This window comes from Cetorhinus maximus, chromosome 8, assembly GCF_964194155.1.
Source record: "Cetorhinus maximus chromosome 8, sCetMax3.hap1.1, whole genome shotgun sequence".
NCBI classification, from domain to species: Eukaryota; Metazoa; Chordata; class Chondrichthyes; order Lamniformes; family Cetorhinidae; genus Cetorhinus; species Cetorhinus maximus.
In genome coordinates, this window is record NC_135886.1 from 105,097,278 (window position 1) to 105,109,411 (window position 12,134).

The following is a 12,134-nucleotide window of genomic DNA, read 5'->3' on the forward strand; positions in this document are numbered from 1 at the left end:
CAATTACTGCACCATCAATCGACTCTCGATCATCAGTAAAGTGATGGAAGGGGTCATCAACAGTCCTATCAAGTGGCATTTGCTTCACAATAATTTGCTCACTGACTCTCAGTTTGGGTTCTGCCAGAATCACTTAGCTCCTGGCCTCATCACAGCTTTGGTTCAAACATGGATGAAAGAGCTGAACTCCAGAGGTGAGTTGAGAGTGACTGCCCTTTACATCAAGGCAGCATTTGACTAAGTGTGGCATCAAGGACCCCTGGCAAAACTGGAGTCAATGGGAATCAGGGGGAAAACTCTCCGCTGATTGGAGTCATACCTAGCACAAAGGAAGATGGTTGTGGTTGTTGGAGGTCAATCATCTCAGTTCCAGGACATCACTGCAGGAGTTCCTCAGGGTAATGTCCTCAGCCCAACCATCTTCAGCTGCTTCATCAGTGACCTCTCTTCCATCATAAGTTCAGAAGTGGGGATGTTCACTGATGTTTGCACAATGTTCAGCGCCTTTTGTGAGTACTCAGATACGGTCCATGCCCAAATGCAGCCAGACCTGGACAATATCCAGGTTTGGGCTGACAAGGGTCAAGATTTGTGTCGCACAATTGCCAGGCAATGACCTTCTCCAACAAGAGAGAATCCAACCATCGCCCCTTGACATTCAATGGAATTACCATTGCTGAATTCCCCCACTATCAACATTCTTGGGGTTACCATTGACCAGAACCTGAACTGGATTAGCCATATAAATACTGTGGCTACAAGAGCAGGTTAGTGGCTGGGGCTTCTGCCACGAGTAACTCACCTCCTGACTCCCCAAAGCCTGTCCACCATCTACAAGGCCCATGTCAGGAGTGTGATGCAATACTGTCCACTGGCCTGGATGAGTGCAGCTCCAACAACACTCAAGAAGCTTGACATCATCCAGGACAAAGCAACCTGTTTGATTGGCACCCCATCCACAAAAATTCATGCCCATCACCACCGACACACAGTGGCAGCAGTGTGTTCCATCTGCTTTTCACTGCAGAAACTTAACAAGCCTCCTTAGACAGCACCTTCCAAATCCACGACGCTACCACCTAGAAGGACAAGGGCAGCAGGCATGTGGGAACACCACCACCTGGAAGATCCCCTCCAAGCCACTCAGCAGCCTGACTTTGAAACATATAACTGTTACTTCACTGTCACTGGGTGAAGACCCTGGAACTCCCTTCCTAACATCACTGTGGATGTACCTACACCATAGGGACTGCAGCTCACCACCACCTTCTCAAGGGCAACTCAGGATGGACAAAAAAATCCTGGCCTTGCCATTGATGCCCACATCCCATGAATGAATAGAAGAATATTCTCACCCAGGCCTAAGGAACTGAAATCCCTGAACCTTTCAAACACTCCTTATTCATACAATCTGCAGTTTTTGAAAACTAAAGTTTGGTGCCATCTGATCACTAATTTCTGATTTACTTCATCTTTACTTTTGTTCTTTTCAACCTTGCCCTTGGCCCTTTACTTTTACTCTTGAGACTAGCTTATAGTGAACCAGGCGTTTGATGAAAGGTCGTTGACCTGCAATATTGACTTTGTTTCTCTACCCACAGATGCTGCCAGACCTTTTGAGTATTTCCAGCAACTTATGTTTTTATAGCAGAACTATACAGGCTTGTGTCAGGTATTTCTTCCTGCATTCCACAGTTTGACTTGTAATCACAGAATCATAGAATCATGCAGCGCAGAAGAGGCTCTTCGGCCCGTCGAGTCTGCACCGACACGTGAGAAACACCTGACCTACCTACCTAATCCCATTTACGAGCACTTGGCCCATAGCCTTGAATGTTATGACGTGCCAAGTGTTCATCCAGGTACTTTTTAAAGGATGTGAGGCAACCCGCCTCCACCACCCTCCCAGGCAGTGCATTCCAGACTGTCACCACCCTCTGGGTAAAAACGTTTTTCCTCACATCCCCCCTAAACCTCCTGCCCCTCACCTTGAACTTATGTCCCCTCGTGACTGAACCTTCAACTAAGGGGAACAGCTGCTCCCTATTCACCTTGTCCATGCCCCTCATAATCTTGTACACCTTGATCAGGTCGCCCCTCAGTCTTCTCTGCTCCAATGAAAACAACCCAAGTCTATCCAACCTCTCTTCATAACTTAAATGTTTCATCCCAGGCAACATCCTGGTGAATCTCCTCCGCACTCCCCCCAGAGCAATCACATCCTTCCTATAATGTGGCAACCAGAACTGCACACAGTACTCCAGCTGTGGCCTCACCAAGGTTCTATACAACTCCAACATGACCTCCCTACTTTTGTAATCTATGCCTCGATTGATAAAGGCAAGTGTCCCATATGCCTTTTTCACCACCCCACTAACATGCCCCTTCGCCTTCAGAGATATATGGACACACACGCCAAGGTCCCTTTGTTCCTCAGAACTTCCTAGTGTCATGCCGTTCATTGAATACTTCCCTGTCAAATTACTCCTTCCAAAGTGTATAACCTCACACTTTTCAGGGTTAAATTCCACCTGCCATTTATCTGCCCTTTTGACCATCCCGTCTATATCTTCCTGTCGCCCAAGACACTCAACCTCACTGTTAACCACCTGGCCAATCTTTGTGTCATCCGCAAACTTACTAATCCTACCTCCTCCACATAGTCACCTATGTTGTTTATATATAGTAATAGGCAGCTTTAATCATTGAGCTTCAAGTTCAGATCCCTGTAATAAGGAAGTTTTGGGTTAATGCTGTCATGTCCTCCTCAGCTTCATCTCCAGATAACTAGGTGGGTTGCAATGTTTCACTAAATACAGACTGCAGTAGTATTGATTAAGGAAGTGATAAAGTCACAGAAAGTGATTCTTGAAGATGAATTGTGCTATGCACATTATCAGTTTGTTGGGACATGTTATAAACTGTAGAGTAAAATATCCAGTTTGGCAAAGTATTCTCTCATTGCCCAATTAAACTTTCAATCAGCAGTTCAATTTACACAAGATAAGAATACTTAACAGAAATATGAAATAATCTGTGTGCGCAACTCGGAAGAGCTTGATCGTCCTCTGTGAATGTAATGTATTAAAAGTAATGAAAGATAGGGAATGTTTTATGTTTGGATCAAGAATTTTATAAAATAGGATGGGATGATTTGAAATTCTGTTCAACAAGAGTGAATGAGATGTGCTTGGTTAAAGTCAGGAAGCATATGAGCAGAAATAAAAACAGAAACTGCTGCAGGTACTTAGCAGGTCAAACTCTTTCGAGTTATCAACAGTCACAGATTGCAACTCTTTCAAGTACAATCACAGTTCTTGGTTTTCCGGGAGTGGGACATGAACCCACAACCCTCTGATTCAAAGGCGAGGGTGCTATGAACTGAGCCACAGCTAACACCTCCCTTAGCAGGTCAAGCTGTGGACAGAGTAAAACAGAGTTAATGGGCTCAATTAAATGAGGTACTGGGTTATCCGCCCCCCTCCCCCCCGTCCAAAAAGTCAGGGGGGGAGCTCACTGAGGGGAACACCTGCTGCCCTGCAGCAATTTAATGGTCAATTGGCCATTAATAGGCTGGGGGAGGGATTTCCACTTTTCTGGGTCAGCAAGTCCTGCCTCAGAAGCTAGAAGTTCTCCAGCAGTTTAGGGTAGAGGCATGCAGCGCTGTATCAGGATTTCGCTCAGTGTTTGAGGGTCTTGCCTTGTGTCAAGCTGCAGATCCTGGTGAGGAGGGGGAATGAGGGTTTTTGGGGGGGCTGGAGTTGTGGAGTGACTTGCCAGGGAATGCCAGTGTTGTGGACAATATAAAAAGGGTCTTGGGGCAATCGGTTGTGTTTCTGGAGAAGAATTAGATTGAGGGCTCTCATGAGATGATAATGGATGTGAAAAGGCACACAGGACTTCAGTTTAATATTTCATCTAAAGGGCAGCACTGCTGACAATGGGACATTTCTATCTTTTATGATCAAACTTTGAAATAAGGGTTGAAGGCATAGCTATTTGTCCTGGAGCAAAGAGTATTACAAATGAGCCAAGATTGATCACCCTTAACTTTATATCCTGTTCCCCTATTCCAAAAAGCACCTTTTTTAGAGCACTTCCTGAAGTTATAGCTCCAAAACTGCTTCTTGAATAGAATGGTTCTAATGCATGCACTTGCTGCAGACATTTCTCTGCTTATTCAGTTAACAGGATATTACTAAGGGCTTTTACTAAAAGCTTTTAGCTTTTAGCTTATTACTAAGGGCAGCCTGAAGCCCTATAAAAGCTAGCCATTCTGGATAAACAGCTCCATGTCAATGTCTTCCATAATTTAGAAAATATTGATTAAGTAATTAAAGGAAATAATTTGAATTCCCTTGGACTTTCCTTTTAACTTAAATTCCTGACACCTAGAACTGCTTTTATTGATATATTCCTATTCCATCTAAGAAGGATGTCATTTGCTATGCACTGGGAGTGCTGTGTTATTCTAATGAACTCACCAGACATTATAGCAGATGGAAAGCACTCTGTGCTGTAGATAGAGCAATACACAACACACGAGGAGCAGTAGAATTTAGCAGCTATGAAGTGAATATATGTGGTTACAGGTGGTGGTAAATGAAACTAGATGCTTCACACTGACCAGGTGCAATAGCCCGATTTTTTACAAAAGACAGCAGAATCCTGAGCATCATTGAACCTAGAGGTAATACCAGATCCATAGGAAGGACAAAAATGAAATATGAAGCCTTCTATGTCAGTGAGAGCCATATAAATTCCATTGGAGAAGGATCAGAAGAATAAAAGAAACTAGAGAATGCGATTGATTTGCATGGTGTTCTGTACAAAGCAAATATAAGATAGAGGAGCGAAGAACCAAAGAGTGAATCTGCTGTGTGGATGTTTTTTCTGGAATTTTAAAAACTTTATCCATTGTTCTGCTTCAGGGAGCTTTAATTGCGCACTCCCCCATGCCTGCGCTGACTTTGGCACTCGCCATCCTCCTGCCCCTTATTGTTTCTCAGTGTGCCTTTCATGCTGGCTGGGTGTTAATTGGCCAGCCAGCATGAAATCGTGGTCGGAGGCTGATCGCAGGCGGCTGGCTGATTCCTGGCCGTTCCCTGCACGACGATGCGAAAATCCTGCCTATGGAATTTAGCAATATTTTGCAATTTGCACCATATTTTGATGCAGGTTTGTTCTACGCTCTTGAGTTATTTTAAATTATCCCAAATTGCTCGTATTCTGTCGAGAAGACAGTGATTCTTTGACATTGAATGTCTGGCATGTCAATCTGTTTGTCCCTTTTTATGAATGTAACAAGACAGTGACAGGTTAGAAGACTATTTAACTATATGGGAAACAGCCATTGAGTCCAGTTATCTTCTTGCTCAAAGGAGAACAAACAGCAGAATGACCAATCTTACACTGGACATTGCTTTTATTTGGCCAGGCCAAACAGAGCCTGGCAGAGCCTGGCAGAGCCAAACGGAGCCAAACGGAGCCAAACAGAGACAAACAGAGCCAAACAGAGCGTGGCCGAGCCAAACAGAGACAAACAGAGCACGGCAGAACCAAACAGAGCCTGGCAAAGCCAAACAGAACCTGGCAAAGCCTGGCAGAGACAAACAGAGACAGACAGGCCCAAACAGAACTGGCAGGTCCAAACAGAGCCAAAAAGAACAAAGCAGAACCAAACAGAGCCAAACAGCACCAAACAGGGCCAGGCGGAGCCAAACAGAGCCTGGCAGAGCCAAACAGGTACTGGCAGAGCTAAACAGAGCCAAGCTGGGACTGGCAGAGCCAAACAAAGCATGGCAGAGCAAAACGGAGCTTGGCAGAGCCAAACAGAGCCAAACAGAGCCACCCAGAGACAAACAGAGACTGGCAGAGCCAAACGGAGCCTGGCAGAGCCAAACAGAGTCTGGCAGAGCTGAACAGAGCATGGGTGAGCCAAACAGAGCCTGGCAGAGCCAGGCAGATACAAACAGAGCCAAAGCCAAACAGAGCCTGACAAAGCCAAACAAAGCCAAAAAGAGTTATGCAGAAACAAGCAGAGCCAGAGAGAAACAGAGCCAAACAGTGCCAGGCAGAGCCAAATAGAGCACGGCAGAGCCAAACAGAACCTGTGAGAGCCGAACAGAGCATGGCAGAGCAAAACAGGGCCTGGCAGAGCCAAACAGGGCCAAACAGAGCCAAAAAGAGCCAAACAGACACTGGCAGAGCCACACAGAGCCAAACAGAGCCGCACAGAGACAAAGGGGCCCTGGCAGAGCCAAGCAGTGCCTGGCAGAGTCAAGCAGAGCTGTACAGAGACTGGCAGGGCCCAGCAGAGCCAATCAGAGCCTGGAAGAGCCAAACAGTGGCAAACCGAGCCTGGTAGAGCCAAACTGAGCCAAACAAAGACGGGCAAAGCCAAACATAGCCTGGCAGAGATGGGCAGAGACTGGAAGAGCGAAAGAGAGCCTTGCAGAGAAAAAGAGAGCCTAACAGATCCAAACAGAACGTGGCAGAGCCAAACAATGCCAAACAGAGCTGGGCAGAGCCTGGCAGAGCCAAACAGAGCCAAACAGAGCCAAACAGACCGCAACAGAACCTGGAAGAGCCAAACAGAGACTTGTAGAGCCAAACAGATCTGTTTGGCTCTGTTTGGCTATGTTAGGTTCTGTTTTGCTCTGCCTGCCTCTGTCTGGTTCTGTTTGGCTCCCTTTGACTCTGGCTCTGTTTGGCTCAGTATGGTTCTCTTTGGCTCTGTTTGGAGCTGCCAGACTCTGTTTGGCTCTGCCAGGCTCTGTTTGACTCTGCCAGGCTCTCTTTGGCCCTTTTTGCCTATGTTTGGCTCTGTTTGGCTCTGTCAGGCACTATATGGCTCTTTTTGGCTTCGTTTGGCTCTGCCAGGCTCTGTTTCATTCTTTTTGACTCTGCCAGGTTCTCATTGGCTCTGCTAGGCTCTGTTTGGTTCTGCCAGTCTCTGTTTGGCTCTGTTTGGCTCTGCCAGGCTCTGTTTGGTTCTGCCAGGCTTTGTTTGGCTCTGCTGGACACTGGTTGGCTCTGTTTGGCTCTGTTAGGCTCTGCCAGGCACATTTTGGCTCTGTTTGGACCTGTTTGGCTCCGTTTGTCTCTGCCAGGTTCTCTTTGGATTTGTTTGGCACTCTTTGTCTCTGTTTGGCTCCACAAGGCTCTGCCAGGACCTGATCTTCTGAAGCCGGAAGGTAACAACAGCAAGAGCTTTATTTTACATAGCATTCTAATGCAGTAAAATGTCCCAAGCTGCTTCACAGTAGTGTTACCAAACAGAATTTGACACTGAACCAGATCAGGAGATTTCAGGATAGATGACCAAAAATTTGTTCGAACATGTCATTTTTAAGGAGAATCGTAAGGAGACGTACAAAGGCAGAGATGTTTAGGGAGTAAATTCTAAAGTTTGGGGCATTGGCAGCTGAATGCATAGACACCAATGATGCAGTATTTAATATAGTGAATGGGCAGGAGGCCAAAATTCGAGGAGCTCAGAGATCTTGGAGAGTTGCAGGGCTGGAGAAGGTTACAGAGATTAGGCCATTTCCTGTTTTCTACACACTATATATTCTTCCTCCAACCTATATATTAAAAATAACAAGAAATGCCTATCTGAGAATTAAGTTACTGAAGTTGCAAATCCTATGGGTGAGAGCAAATTATCCAATTTCTGCTTTAATTGCTTATGAGCTCTGCTCAAAGCACAGCATTAGACAATATGAACATACAAACATATGAATTAGAGCAGGAGTAGGCGGTTTGGCCCCTTGAGCCTGTTCCACCATTAATATGATCATTTTTGAACTGATTTTAACCTCAACTCCACATTCCTGCCTAATCCTGATAACCTTTCACCCCTTGCTTATCAAGAATCCATCTAGCTCTGCCTTCAAGATATTCAAAGGCTCTGCCTCAACCATTATTTGAGAAACAGAATTTCAAAGTCTCACAACCCTCTGAGAGAATTTTTTTTCCCCTCATCTCTGTCTTAAATGGGCAACCCTAATTCTAGATTCCCCCACAAGAGGAAACATCCTTTCCACATCCACCCTGTCAAGTCCCCTCAGGATCTTAAAGGTTTCAATCAAGTTGCCTCTTGCTCTTCCAATGGATACAAGCCTATCCTGTCCAACATTTCATCATAAGACAACCCATCCATTCCAGGTATTGATCTAGTAAATTTCTCTGAACTGCTTCCACGCATTTACATCTTTCCTTAAATAAGGAGACTAATACTGTGCACAGTACTTGAGATGTGGTCTCACCAATGCCCTGTATAACTGAAGCATAACCTCCCTACTCTTGTATTCAATTCCCCTTGCAACAATAACATTCTATTAGATTTTCTAATTACATACTGCATCGGTAAACTAACATTTTGCAATTCATACACTGGGACACCCAGATCCCTCTGAATCTCAGAGCCCTGCAATATCTCACCATGTACATAATATGCTTCCTTTTTATTTGTCCTGCCAAAATGGACAACCTCACATTTTCCCACATTATACTCTATTTGCCAGATCTTTGTCCACTCAACTAACTTATCTATATCCTATATAGTCTCCTTGCATCCTCTTCTCAACATACTTTCCTACCTAACTTTGTGTCATCAGCAAATTTAACAACCATACCATCGGTCCCTTCATCCAAATCATTTATATCAATTGTAAAGAGTTGAGGCCTCAGCACTGATCCCTGTGGTGCATCACTCGTTACATCCTGCCAACCGGGAATAGACCCATTTATGCCTACCCCCTGTTTCCTGTGAGCTAGCCAATCTTCTATCCATGCTTATATATTAACCCCTACACCATGAGCGTTTTTTCTGCAATAACATTTGATGTGGCACTTCATCAAATACCTTCTGAAAATTTAATTGTAGTACATCCACTAGTTCCCCTTTATACACAGCGCATGTTACTCCTTCAAAGAACTCCAATAAATTGGTTAAACATGGGGCAGAACTTAGTCCGAGTTTGGCAGGCGGGCCCCACTGGCTCGGCAGTGGGCGGGCAGCCGAGCTCCGCCGCCAAAGCGGGCCCCACTGCCATTTTAAGTGGGCGGGCCAATTAAGGCCCGCCCAGCGGCCTGCCCAAGGGGAAGCGCTATGTGCTTCCTGTGCAGGGGGGGAGGGATTCCCCATCTGTCAAAGAGCGCACTGCTCCCTGAGACTAAGTGCTGTCTCATGGAGATCAGTGAAAGTTTTCCAAACTTAAAAAATAGAAAAATTAAAAAAATCATTAACATGTCCCCTTCATGTGACAATGTCACACTAGATGGGGCATGTTAATAAGTATCACATAAAATTTATTAAACATTTTTAAAGTGGACATGAAACCTCATCCCACCAGTGGATGAGGTTTTATGTTTTTCCTATTGCCCGCTGGGGCTCCTGGCCTGTCCACCAGCCTTAAGGTTGGATGGGCAGGGCCTTTAACTACCTTAATTATCCTGTCAATGGCCTTAATTGGCCATTGACAAGTCAGTAGGCGGACAGCTGATTTCGCTGTCCGTCCGCCTTCCTCAATATTTAAATGGACCGGGATGACATCGGGGCTTCCTCCCGACGTCACCCCACGTCATTTTCCCGTCGGCGAGCGGGCCCCACCCCCAAATCACCAACGGGAAATTTCAGGCCATGATTTCCCTTTAAAAAAATCCTGTTGACAATGCCTGATTGCCTTGAATTTATCCAAGTGCCCTGCCATAACATCTTTAATAATAGCTTCTAACATTTTCCCTATGACAGATATTAAGCTAACTGGCCTATAGTTTCCTGCTTTTGTCTCCCACCCTTTCTGAATAAGGCAGTTGCATGTGCTATTTTCCAATTCAATGGAACCTTCCCTGAATCTCGTGAATTTTGGAAAATTAAAACCAATGCATCATCTATCTCACTAGCCACTTTTTTTTAGACCTTAGGATGAAGTCCATCAGGATCTGGGGACTTGTCAACCTGCAGTTCCAACAATTTACTCAATACCACTTGCCCAGTGACTATAATTTTCCTGAGTTCCTCCATCTCTTCCATTTCCTGATTTACAACTATTTCTGGGGTGTTACTTGTATCCTTCGTAGTGAAGACAGATGCAAAATACTTTTTCAATTCATTTACTGTCTCCTTATTTTCCATTATTAATTACCCAGGCTCATTTCCTATAGGACAAATGCTCACTTTGTTAACTCTTTTCTTTTTTAAATATCTATCAAAACTCTTACTATCTATCTTTATATTTCCAGCCAGCCTTCTCTCATGCTCTAATTTTTCCTTCCTTATTAATATTTTAGACACTCTTTGCTGTTTTCATATTCTGTCCAATCTTCTGACCTGCCGCTCATCTTTGTGCTATTACATGCTTTTTCTTTAAGTTTGATATTAACTTTAACTTTTTTAGTTAACCACGGGTGGTGGGTCCTCCCTTTGGAATTTTTCTTTCTTGTTGGAATATATCTATTCTGTGTATTCTGAAGTATCCTCTTTACTGTCTGCCACTGCATCTGTGTGACTTATCCCTTAACCTAATTTGCCCATTCACTTTAGCTAGCTCGGTTTTCGTGTCCTTATTTAGGTTTAAAATGCTAGCCTTAGACCCATTCTTCTCTCCCTCAAACTGAAAGTAAAATTAAATCGTTTATGATCACTGCTCCCTAGGGGCACATTTACTATGAGTAATTAATTAATTAATTGATCCTATCTCATTACACAATGCCAGTATAGCCTGCTCCTTGGTTGGCTCCAGAACATGCTGATCTAAGAAATTAGCCCAGAAACATTCTATGAATTTATTACCTATGCTACCTTTGCCCATCTGATTTTTCCAGTCTATATGTGCATTGAAATCCCCCATGATAATCACTGTACCTTTCTGACAAGCTATCATTATTTCTTCTTTGATACACCACCCCACCTTGTGATTACTATTAGGGGACCTGTACACCACTCCCACAAATGACTTATTGGGTGGAATTTTCCATGAATTGCACCAAACATGGTAGTGGACGTGAAAATCAATGCTTTTCCCACTGGCTGCAATGGTGGTTTTTCACGTCGTATTGTTCCCGTCCTTCCTCATTAATTAGGAATCCACGAGAAACCCGCCGGATCGCTGGCAAGCAGCCTCTTGTTCGCCCAACCCAAATGTGACCTCACTGCTTCCTCACTCCGGGTGCACATTTCTCAATACTTGCAGCCCAGGACAACTCAATTGAAGAGATGGCCCCAAAGCCTAAGAAGAGTGCTGTCCCCAGAATCACAAAAGGCTATTATGCAGGTGCAGCAAGTAATTAGGAAAGCTAATAGAGTGTTATTGTTTATTGTGAGGGGAATTGAATATAAAAGTAGGGAAGTTATGCTTCAGTTGTACAATACATTGGTGAGACCACATTTGGAGTATTGTGTACAGTATTGGTCACCTTATTTAAGGAAGGATGTAAATGCATTGTAAGCAGTTTAGAGAAGGTTTACCAGATTAATACCTAGAAGGGGTGGGTTTTGTTATGAGGAAAGGTTGGACAGACTAGGCTTGTATCTGCTGGAGTTTAGAAGAGTAAGAGGCAACTTGATTGAAACATATAAGATCCTGAGGGGTCTTGACATATGGATGTGGAGACGAAGTTTCCTCTTGTGGGAGAATCTAGAACTAGGGATCACTGTTTAAAAATAAGGGGCCCATTTAAAACAGAGATGAGGCAAAAAAGTTTTTGCCTCAGAGGTTCGCAAGTCTTTGAAACTTTCTTCCTGATAAGGCGGTGAAAGCAGAGTCTTTGAATAGTTTTAAGGCAGAGGTGGATAGATTCTTGGTCGGCAAGGGGGTGATAGGTTACTGGCAGTAGGTGGGATACAGATTTCAGGTTACTATCAGATCAGCCATGATCTATTTAAATGGTGGAGCAGACTCAAAGGACTGGATGGCCTACTCCTGCTCCTTGTTCTTATGTTTGTATGTATTTTCATATGTTCGTATGTTTAGTGATGCGTCACTTGAGTGCCTGCTGGATGCAGTAGAGGCCTGCCACAATGTTCTCTACCTGACACTGGCTACAGAAGGGGTAGCAACATCACAAATCCAGCTTGGCAGGCAGTGGTAGCAGTGGTCAGTGCAAATGCTGCTTGAAAAGTTGGTAAT